Raw genomic sequence first — 10,953 nt, 5'->3', positions numbered from 1 at the left:
AAGGAAGGTCTTTCTTGCTCCAAACTTTCCTCTGGGTCCCCACCTTTCTGAAGGAGGATCTTACTATTAAAAAGTATGCACTCAGTAGCAGTGGAAGAGCCTATTCTTGAACTAGAAGGAAGAAATCAATCCTCCAACATCAACCAAATCTCCTGAACTCCTTTTATCTCCAGGGCCATCTCCCAGAGGATTATTCTAAGCATATCCCTGAAGAAGCCAAATTCTGCCCTTCTGAAATCTGGGCTTATTGTCTGGCTTTTTGACTTGTTCCCTCTTCTAAGGATCCTGAAGTCCACTTTTTGCAGTTTTCTGAAAAAGCTGCTACCTCTACTTCTTCCTGATCAGGCAGTATGCAACAGAAACCCACTGCAACATCATCCACTAACCCTGATCCTCTAAGTGCTAGGCTGGCTCATCATCCTTTCCTAGGCAGAGCTCTATGCAGCCCTGCTGTCCTCTCTCACAAATGCTGAGTCTCTCTCCTGCCCCTCTGCAGAGCCTGTATCCCTCCACTGCAGCACTCCAGGAGCATGAGCTACCCCACCATGTCTCTGTGCAAGTGCACACAGACCTCTAAACCCTTCACTTTGCTTTGCTCCTGAGCTGCATGCATGGCTGTACAGGCACTTCAGAGAGGCACCCAAGTGCACTGACAGCCCAGAAAAGGTAAGAGCTTTGCCCACCATGCTGTCCTGTAGGTATTTCTTCATTTATGTGTATATACTCAGAGGTCCTTTCAAGTCCTCATTTGTTGTTTGCAGAGTCTGTCTTGACAATATCAGCCTGCACCTTTTACTTGCCAACCACCAACCACCTCACTTGAATGTGGTCATCACTCACTCCTGTTATTCCTTCATAAAATTCTTCATACCAGGTTGGTCATCTTGGCATTTGGTCAGGTGAATCATCCCTCTTCTTAGACCTCAAATGGGTCCCATTGTCATAAAAGCCTCTGTGGTAGGTACCAGCTGCAGAACCAGTTTCAGAATGGCTGGGTCTGAGCTGGCCCCTGCCTTTAGGGAAACAAGGACAACCAGGTAACTCCTCATCTTTATTTCAAACCTGTTGCTAGAAAAGGGCCTCCTTTTATGGATTCTCTCTACACCAGGGAAATTAAATACATGCTCTTTCTTTCCTTATCACTGCTGATTCCAAGCTTACAATCTTGAAGAGGTCTGCTTGGGCTCGTTCATCAGCATAACAAATTACATCATCCAGCTGTGATGTGACTCTACAGATAAGCATTCTGTGCAAATACTCGGCAACATCTACTTTAGGAACATAAGAAATTGAAAATCCTCTCTGATTTCTAGTGATAATAAACATTTGTGCCTTTGGACCCACAACAAGAGTTTCTATGTTGGTATCTCATCACATCTTTAAGGCATGTGAGTTTTCTAAATATATAAAACAAAAAATCCCTGATATACACCAGGCAGGCAGGCAGCGTGAATAACTGCATGGCCATTATCTCATGAATACAAGCCAGTGTTTTAACAGCAATCACATTGTTTTCTTTTCCAGCTATCATTTAATTGACTTTAAAAACAACAATTAATTTGGATAAATGTTCTAAGTCTCTATATATCATTTAACCAGGCACTAATGGCCAGTTTATAAAGAGAGAATATCATGCTGCCAATGGTCCTATGTTAGTTTGACTTTTAGCTGATACTGCTCTAAATTTCTCTGGATAATTTGATTATTTCAACATCAAAATATGTTTGATGAAAGTATATCATTGGAATGACTGCTAAAGCCTGCCCCTATTAAAGGAATATTGATTATGAATTTATGATAGCCACAAAACAAGTCCCAGGTGGTTTTTTTTGTTGTTTTTTTTTTAATTCCTGGACAAAGTATTTTAACCCAAATGACATATTTTTCATTTTTCATAGGAGCTCTTCATACAAGATAGCAAACAACATGTTATAGGCATCTGTCTTTGAAAAGGAAGGTGACTTTAGAAACTAAAACCTCTGTCAGGAAGGACAAAGTTGAAATCAATCAATGCAGGTGAAGTAAATTCTTTAGACTCCTACTGGAGGGACAAGAAACCCTCTCTAGAAATGCTGGAACTCCGAACATTTGCAACATCTTACCTTGCGCCCATCCCATAGTGACCTCCATTCCTCCAGTCATTGTAAAGCAATTGTTACTACCCATGGAGCAGAGGGAGGCTGTTACTAATGAGTGGAAGCCTCAGGCACAGAGGGAAAGCAGTGGTAAATGTTGCCTGTGGACCTTAGTCACCATACAATGCAGCAAAAATTACAGTGTGGAGGAGCCAAATATTGTTTTCATTGGTTTAAGTTCTATAACAGGAAGAAAGACTTCAGCCACTGTTGAGCCACAAGCAAACATCACAACACTCAGCCTTTCCACAGCCCCACACCTCACAACCCCCAGTATTTCTAAGACCAAGAGAAGATTAATTATAAACAAGTTTACAACCTCTTTCCCCATTGTCCCATCTAGGAATTCTCAAAAGCCATTGCTAAAACAAATACCCATCTGGCTTTAAATTTTCATAAATAAAAATGTAAAAAATCTCTGCATTTATGAGTACTAAAGGTCCATAAAGAAGTTATATCTTACCACAGAGCCAAAATCACTAACACAATTCCCTCACAAATCCCAGAGAACACACTGAAATAGGATCCCTTTAAATGGTGACCAGTACCTTACAGACAAAGTACTTTTATGAATGAAAGAGGGAGACCAGAATCTTTTCAGTAGGTTCTATTGGTGTCAGGAATATTTCAGGACCTATGCAGATGGCAGTCAGTGTGACTACTATCATTGAGATGAGCTGGGTTTTCTGAGTGGGTTTTTTTTTCTGGGTTTTTTTTCCTCTCCAGCAAGGCAGATATTTCCCACAGGTGCTGTAAGACATCTGCATGAGGCTGAAGATGTCTTACCTCCCTAGCACACCACATTTGTCAAGACATGCTTATATTTTATTTAGGTAACTGGAACGAGTTCCACTCTTCAGCAGAGTAATGAGATCTCAGAGCAAGGCTCAGCTCACATCCTAAAGCACACATCAGATTATTGCCTCTCTAGGCTCCACAGACTATAGTGACTTGCTGTCAGGAGAGCTTAGACACCTAGCACACACACAAAGGTGCCCACATTAAATGTCTTAATTGCAGCTGAACTGCACCATCAGGGCAGGATCCAGCTGCTTGAGCAGCTCAGGACTGTCCAAAAGGGCACAAATAATTTTTCTCACACCCTCCCTCAAGTGGGATAAAGTCATAATCCATCCATCATCCTTTTTCCATGGCTGAAGGGAGTGAGTTGCATTGAATCACCATCCAAGCTTAGAGAACAAAATACTCAAAACAGCCTGGTTGTGCCTCAGCACACAGTTAGTTCGCATACCTTATCTTCATTCGGCATCCCCGGGCCAGCAGCACAGACATTTCTGGGGATAAAAAAAAAAAAAAAAAAAAAAATTCAATATCTGTGAAAGCCCCTGCAAGCTTGAAATCAAGTTATATTTGGTACTAATTCAGTTTTGGCAAAGTCAATAGAATTACATTTTCTTCATAGAGTAAAAGCACTTGCCTGCTGTATACATAAATATAATGAAGATGCCCAGGACAAGTATTATCAAGTTGGCAAGCACTTTCACAAAGGCTGAAAAACAATTACACTCTGTCATCTACAACTCATCAACATTATTTCTTCCTCCTCCTTTAAATAATGATGGCAGCAGCCTGCACATTACATACAGGAGTGGCATGTACAGCACACACTTAGGGGTGTGATTAATATCAGGTATCACTGGAACAGTTTTTCTCTTCCAACATGTGACACTTATTCACAAGTTTGAGACACTTGTAGGGTGCTATTGGAATAGATATGGGTGATTTAGACCCTTAACTGGGACTTCCTTCTCATTTTCCTTAAATTCTTCCTTAAATGAAGAGTCTGGTCTCCACCTTTGACTTATAACAAGGGAATTATCTTGATTAGAAGATTAGGTGACTGATTCATTTGAGATAGATGCAAAAAAAAAAGTGCAGAAAATTGTTATTTAGGATCTTACAAGATTTTTCTTTTTTTTTTCCTGCAATCAGGAAGATAATTCTACCTTTGGAACCTTCCATAAAAACATACTTTTTAGCCTTGCTCATTGAGGAAAAAAATAACAAGTTTATGTTAAAAGGTAAGATGCCTAATAAAAGAGCCCCATATATATCACTAAAGGTACTGTTAATACTGTTATCTTAACTGCCATGACATTTAAAAAAAACCCAGTTTTTAGAGGCCGGAGTCTGACTGCTGAAACACTGGCAAAGTCACAAAGGCACCTTAAAACACATTTTCTTTACCATGAAGGAATCAACTCCCTGAATATCTTTGTACTGGCATGTAAATAAACTTACATCAAATAGGAAGCATTTCAGTGTTCTATTTACCCAACCAAGGCAAAGGATCAAGGGATTTCTATCCCTGCTTTACAGACCTACTGGCATCAGGACAAGAAGGTTTGAACCCCACTGGCCAGCAGAACCCTCCCAGGTTTACCACTCAGTAAGGGAGAAAAGCAGCACTGCATTCTCCCTGCACTTCTCTGCAAACCCGTCCTGAAGCACTGTGATGGTTTTTTATGGGTCACTTGAATCAAGCATTGCAAAATGTCATGTATTTTCCCCTCTTTTGGCCAAAACTATTCATGTGATTCAATCAGGATGTGAAACTCTGAGCAGCCACAATGAAGCAGCACTTTTTTGGCAAAGAGATTTGTATGAAAAACAATACCCTTTTCTGTGCACAACAGTTCTTTCAGCAAAGCCTCATACAGAGTCTGAGTTAGAGGTGCCCTATGCCAGAAGAAACAATACCACACACCATCTTCCCTGCACTCAGCATGAACCTGCTACTTCAACAGTGAGTAAATTAAAATAAACGGGGAACTGCAGAGAAGTGAATGTTGTAACACGTGAGATAACCCAGATCTCAGAAGAGGGTGTTGAAGGACATGCATACACTTTTGTGTGTGTTTTGCACTTGTTTCACAAAGAGAAAGGAATTAGGAGGAGAAAAAAATAAAATGAGGGGCACGTTGGGTCTTGTAAGCTCATAATGCTGTGATCATAGAACAGCCTGGGTTGGAAGGGACCACAAAGATCATTTAGTTCCAATCCCACTGCTATGGGCAGGGATATTTTTCTGAAAATGAAAGCATGCCTGTGCAGCTCATTTTGGTGTTCCTTGTATACCCTAAATTGTATGTCAGAAACCTTTTTCTTCAGTCAGAAATTAAAATCTGTTGAGCAAAGATGAGTTCCTCACTTGCAAGACTGTCCAGGCTGAAGAGTTATAGGTTGGTAATTTTCCCCTTTTTGCGTTTCCCTTTATCCCATTACCCCTTTCACACAGATACTGTCTTCATTTTAATATAATTTTTTTTTTATAAAAAATCCTTTCCTATCTCTGGCTTTATACCTTTTGTATTTTTATTCTTCATTATCATTTGTCCAAGCTTCTGACAGAATATGCTGAGTTGGAAGGGACACATCAGGATCATTAAGTCCAGTTCCCAGCTCTGCACAGCACATCTCTGAGTCACACCCTGTGCCTGAAAGCGTTGTCCAAACACTTCTTGAATTCTGTCAGGCTCGGTGCTGTGACCAATTCCGTGGGTCAGCCTTTCCAGCACCCAACCACCCTCTGGGTGAAGAAGTTTTCCTGATATCCAGTCTGAACCTCCCCTGACACAATGTCAGGCCATTCCCTAGGACCCTGTGACTAGTCACCACCGAGAAGAGATCAGTGTCTGCAATTCCCCTCACAAGGCACCTGTAACTGCAACGAGATCTCCCCTCAGCCTCCTCCAGGCTGAACAGACCAAGTGACCTCAGCCCATATGGCTTCCCCTCAAGGCCCTTCACCACCTTTGTGGTCTACTTTGGACCCTCTCCAATAGCTTTATGTCTTTTTTATATTGTGGCATCCAAAACTGCCCCCAGCACACGAGGTGAGGCTGCCCCAGCTCAGAGCAGAGCAGGACAATCCCCTCCCTTGCCCAGCTGGCCATGCTGTGCCTGATGCCCCCCCAGGACAGGGTTGTCCCTCCTGGCTGCCAGCGCACTGCTGACTCGTGTTCAGCTTGCCATTGACCCTCAGGTCCCTTTCCACAGCACTGCTCTGCAGCCTCTCATTCCCCAGTCTGTCCATACATCCAGGGCTGCCTCATCCCAAGTGCACAATCCAGCACTTTCCCTTGTTGAACTTCATACAGTTGGTGATTGCCCAATCTTCTAATTTATTGAGGTCTCTCTTCAGGGCCTCCCTGCTTTCAAGGAAGTCAACAGTTCCTCTCAGTTTTTTATCATCTGTGAACTTGCTCAGTATCCCTGGAAGTCCTTGAAGGAATTCTTGCACTGCTCTAGTTAACTTTCTCCAGTCAGTCCAGGTAGACTTCTTATATGGAAACCTGATATTCTCAACAACAAGATTTTTAACAACACAGTATTTAAAGAATCACAGAATTGCATAAATACAGATTTAACTTAGATGTACATAACCCATACAGGAAAAGGTAAGGGAAAATTGTCTATCCCACTTCTCTCTGAAGGTGCTCTTTTGCAGGTTTCTTTCTCCTTCACGGAAAAAAACATGCCCGCTCTACATTTTTCTGAGTAAACTTATTTGTGCCCCTTTACTCATAAAGATTTTGTTCTCTTCTCTAATATGTTTCCTTGTCCCATGGCTCTATGAGAGGAAGCTGAAACCAGCCCTCTGAAATGCAAGTACAAGTCAGCTTATGAGCACCAGCTTACATTTTGGACAGAACTGAAACACTATCAGTCCTTAGCTGCCTCCACACAGACTGATTGCTCAATGATCAACACACATAGCCTGTCCCAAACATTTTTATAATGAGCCTTTAAATAATTTTTTATTGGAATCTGGGTATTATTCCTGCAAATTTTCCTCCCACATTTGCCCTGCAGTTGATGAAGTTCTCTTGGTTATTTTAGTATGAGCAATGTGATGGCAGTCATCAGAGGAGGATGCAAGGGCACAAGGGCATCAATAACTCAAAATGAGAGCAGAAAAGACTGTGGTGAACTTCATGGGCACGGGTCCATCTCTTTCTGCTTAAGAGAGGAGCACTACAAAGTTGGTCCATGAAAAGACATTAATCCCAAAACTAGAAGCAAGTCTGACATCTGAACAATGTTAGTTATCTGATAACAATCTCACCCACAGAAGGAGCAGTCTGTGATTACATACACCTCTCCTGGAACTTTTTGGTGATGTATTTCATAAGCATGGCATTCAAAAAGTACAAAATAGAAAACAAGAAAAAAAGAGAGGGAAAAAAAGGCAGTGAATTTAACATTAGCTTTTCATTTAACTTCACTGCAAGTGGCTGCATTATCTTCATAATCACTGAAAGTGAAATCTGTAATGCATATGTAGAATAAATTAAAGTTTGAAGCAAACAAAATAAAGGTAGAATTGACTATTCATAACAACACGGTCTTCAAGTCATAATACACTTCAGTTGAAGACTCTTCCTGATGCCAGTCTGAATAGTCCAGTAGAACACAAGACAGACTGAATACAATAGAAATGTTGAGATTCGATTTGTAATATGTAATTATTCCACATTTTACTGTATTATAAGTTTAAATTATCCACATCAGAGATTTTAGTATTTCCAGCCTGTGTAATATAATAGAATTTTTATTCCTATTCTGACAGGAAAGGAGGAAGATAATGAATATGTACTGCAGAAGAAGAATAAAGAAAAGTACAGCTCTGTGACTGACCAATTTCAATATATTTACAAGTAGTTCAACATTTTAATCAAGAAATCTTTTTATAATATAAAGTGGAAACAGAATTGTAAAATCAGCACAACTAGGTAAAAAACTAAAACTGGGGGGATAGCTATGTTCTGGCTCATTGAAGGGCTCACACAGGACACTGCCTGCAACAGGAAAGGACACACTGAACCCACATCAGGGGACATCTCTGAGATGCAGGGCTAATATTAATGGGACACAAACATTAATGGATCAAAATTTTTAAAGGGTTTTGTTTCAACTGAAGCCCCTTGGAGCTGTATTTTTGGAGGTGTCTGTGGTCCAGAAGCATAGCCATGACCTGCAAACCTGCCTCCCCCTAACCACCGAGAAGAAAGGGAAAAAAGCCCATTCCCAATTAGCTCTGTCCCATTTTAAAAATGAAATGTATATTACGGAAGTAGAGGCATTGTAGTGCACCATCCCAGGGTATTTTATGCTGCACTACACAACGTGGCTGTGGTATAGGGGTATATACCCTGATGCTCAGCATGAAGCAGCCAAGAGAGCAGCACACTGTTGTTTGAGATAGAAAGGACCAACACCAGCTACACTGCAGCCTTACAGATGTGCCCAGCCTATATGTACTCCTGTTTTGAGTAAAGTTCCTTCAGCAGCATGAGCAGTTCAAGCCCACTGGTTTTTCTGGTGAGTTTTTCATCCCTGAGGGTTTTTGAGACCTGACTGGACAAAGCTTTGAGCAATCAGGTCAGACCTCAGAGTTGTCCCTGCTCTGGGCAGGAGGCTGGACTAAAAACCTTTCAAGGTCCCTTCTAGCCTGAATGTTTTTAATAATGTACCTAGTCCATAACAAAGCCTGTACTGCTTCAGCTGATCCTACCATCAGTGCTCAGGTGGAGATGAGGATGTAGTAAAATTCAGGCTTGTTCCTCCCTGCTACAATCAAATTTCTAATCCAAATATAGGCCTAGGAGCTCTGGAATGTAGTAACTTTGGCAAATATCAGCAAAGACCCACCTCATTTTTTTTTGTTTGTTTATAAAGCAAGCACCTGGGAACCCAGCCTAACTGTGGAGCACATTTGGTATGGGTTTAATGCCTGTCTTCCTGGAGTCAAATCTTGACGAAGCCAGAAAGCTAAGTTAAAAAAAAATATTAAAAGACCAGCTTGACCAGCTTGCTCAGTCTTTCTCTTGGCCAATGGGGAAATTTTCTAAGAAGATCTAATAGGATTTAGGTACTTAAATATCCTTGAGCTGAAACAGGAGCCAGTTTGGAAGGATGCTTTTCTTTTTCTATATGGGTTCAGGTTTTCTGTGCCTCACTACTAACACTAGATAGTGGTTCCAAATCCCAGTTCCAACTAGGAATAAAAACTCCCAGTAGTTCTCAATATCACTTGTTGGGATGCAGCTATCCTTGATGATAGCTGCAGGAAAAAAAATGGGTAAACTTTTTTTGAGAAAATGAGAGCTATGGTGACAGAAACTACCACACAGTACCACAGATCTGCCAATTCATGAGGACCAACAAAAGAATTTTCTATTGAAAATGGACAGTGAACATGCAGAAGGTGGGATCCAGCCAGATGCAGTCACTAGAAACCTGTGAAGTATCTGAAAGCTGTCCTTGGTTTGACCAGAATCTAGTTTTGCTCATTTCATTCTGTTCAGAAATGGTGAAGTAACTGAAAGCTGTCCTTGGTTTGACCAGAATCTAGTTTTAGGCTCATTTCATTTTGTTCAGAAATTTGTATAGTGGTGCTATGTTTAGATTTGTGATGAGAACAGTGTTAACACAGTGTTATTGCTGAGCAGGACTGCACAATGTTAGGGCCTTTTCTGCCCAAACCCACCCCACCAGCAAAGGGTTTGGGGGTGCACAAGGAGCTGGGAGAGGACACAGCCAAAAGAGCTGACCCCAAGTGACCAGAGGGATGTCCCACAACATATGGTGTCATGTTCAGCATGTAAAGCTGGGGTAAGGAGGAGGAAAGGACGGGGGACATTCGGAGACATGGTCTGTGTCTTCTGAGGTCACCATGAGGGTTTGCAGCCTGCTTTACCGGCGATGTCTGAACACCTGCCTGCTCACAGGAAGCGGTGGGTGAATTCCTTGTTCTGCCTCGCTGGCCTGTGTGGATTTTGCTGCCCCGGTCTTTATCTCAACCCGATAAGTTGAGAGTTTTCTCACTGTTACCATTCTGGTTCTCTTCCCAATCCCAGCGAGGGAGAATGAGTGAGCGGCCGCCTAGAGCTGGGCTGCCGGCTGGGGCTCGACCACAGGAAGGCAGACAGAGCAATGAAGAGAACGCCAGAGCAACAGGAAGAGGCGCAGAGAGAAGGGGTTCTTTGGGAGATTTTAGGCACGGCGCTGTTTAACCCTTCCCTTTCCCGGACTGCCGTTCTCTGGGCACAGCGCGGGGGCGCGGCGCTGCCAGCAGGGGGCGCCCCGCCCCCGCGGATGGGCCTCACGGGAGAGCCCGGCCGAGCGCGGGCAGGCCGTGCCCCCTGCCCGCGAGGGTACGCGCACACCGGGAACGCCCCGTGAGGGAGGCAGAGAGAGCTGTTCCCTCCGCCCAGCGTGCTAAGGACAGCGCGATGCAGCACAGCAGGTGGGATTTTGCCAGGCTTGCAGGAGGAAGATGTATGGGAAGGGGTCTCCCTGGAGTTCAGAGTTTCTCAGGGCCTTGTGCATCTAAGTTGAAGGCACTAGTGCAGCGCAGCACATGACGCTGCTTTGCTGCTCCTGATGTGATTCCTCCAAGTCCTACTGCCCTCATGTCGAGCGCAGAAAACATTACACACAGCAGCTTGTTCTCTGTCCTTTGGGGACTCATACTGAGTTCACAAGATGCTTCTTTTTTCTGCCTGTACTCTATGAGTTGTCCTTAATTTACATCTTCTTCATGGGCTTCTTTCCCCACCACTGCTCCTGTGTGCCACTGATCCTGCTCCTTGTGTAGTGAAACAAATTCCTCCACTGGCTGGTGAACAGCCGCACTCGGAGCCACCTCCTCACTGCAGGCATTCCCAGAGCCCTAGGTGAGCTGCACTTCAGAGGATGCAGGTATCCAGGTAGCCAAGAGCGTTATCCAGGAGCTCTAGAGAATTCATCCCGGCTCAGTGCTCCCAAGCATCAGAATAAAACACACATTTCA

The sequence above is a fragment of the Onychostruthus taczanowskii genome, unplaced genomic scaffold (assembly GCF_017590055.1).
Source record: "Onychostruthus taczanowskii isolate IOZ18803 unplaced genomic scaffold, ASM1759005v1 scaffold58, whole genome shotgun sequence".
Taxonomy (NCBI): domain Eukaryota; kingdom Metazoa; phylum Chordata; class Aves; order Passeriformes; family Passeridae; genus Onychostruthus; species Onychostruthus taczanowskii.
This window is presented reverse-complemented; position numbering follows the sequence as displayed.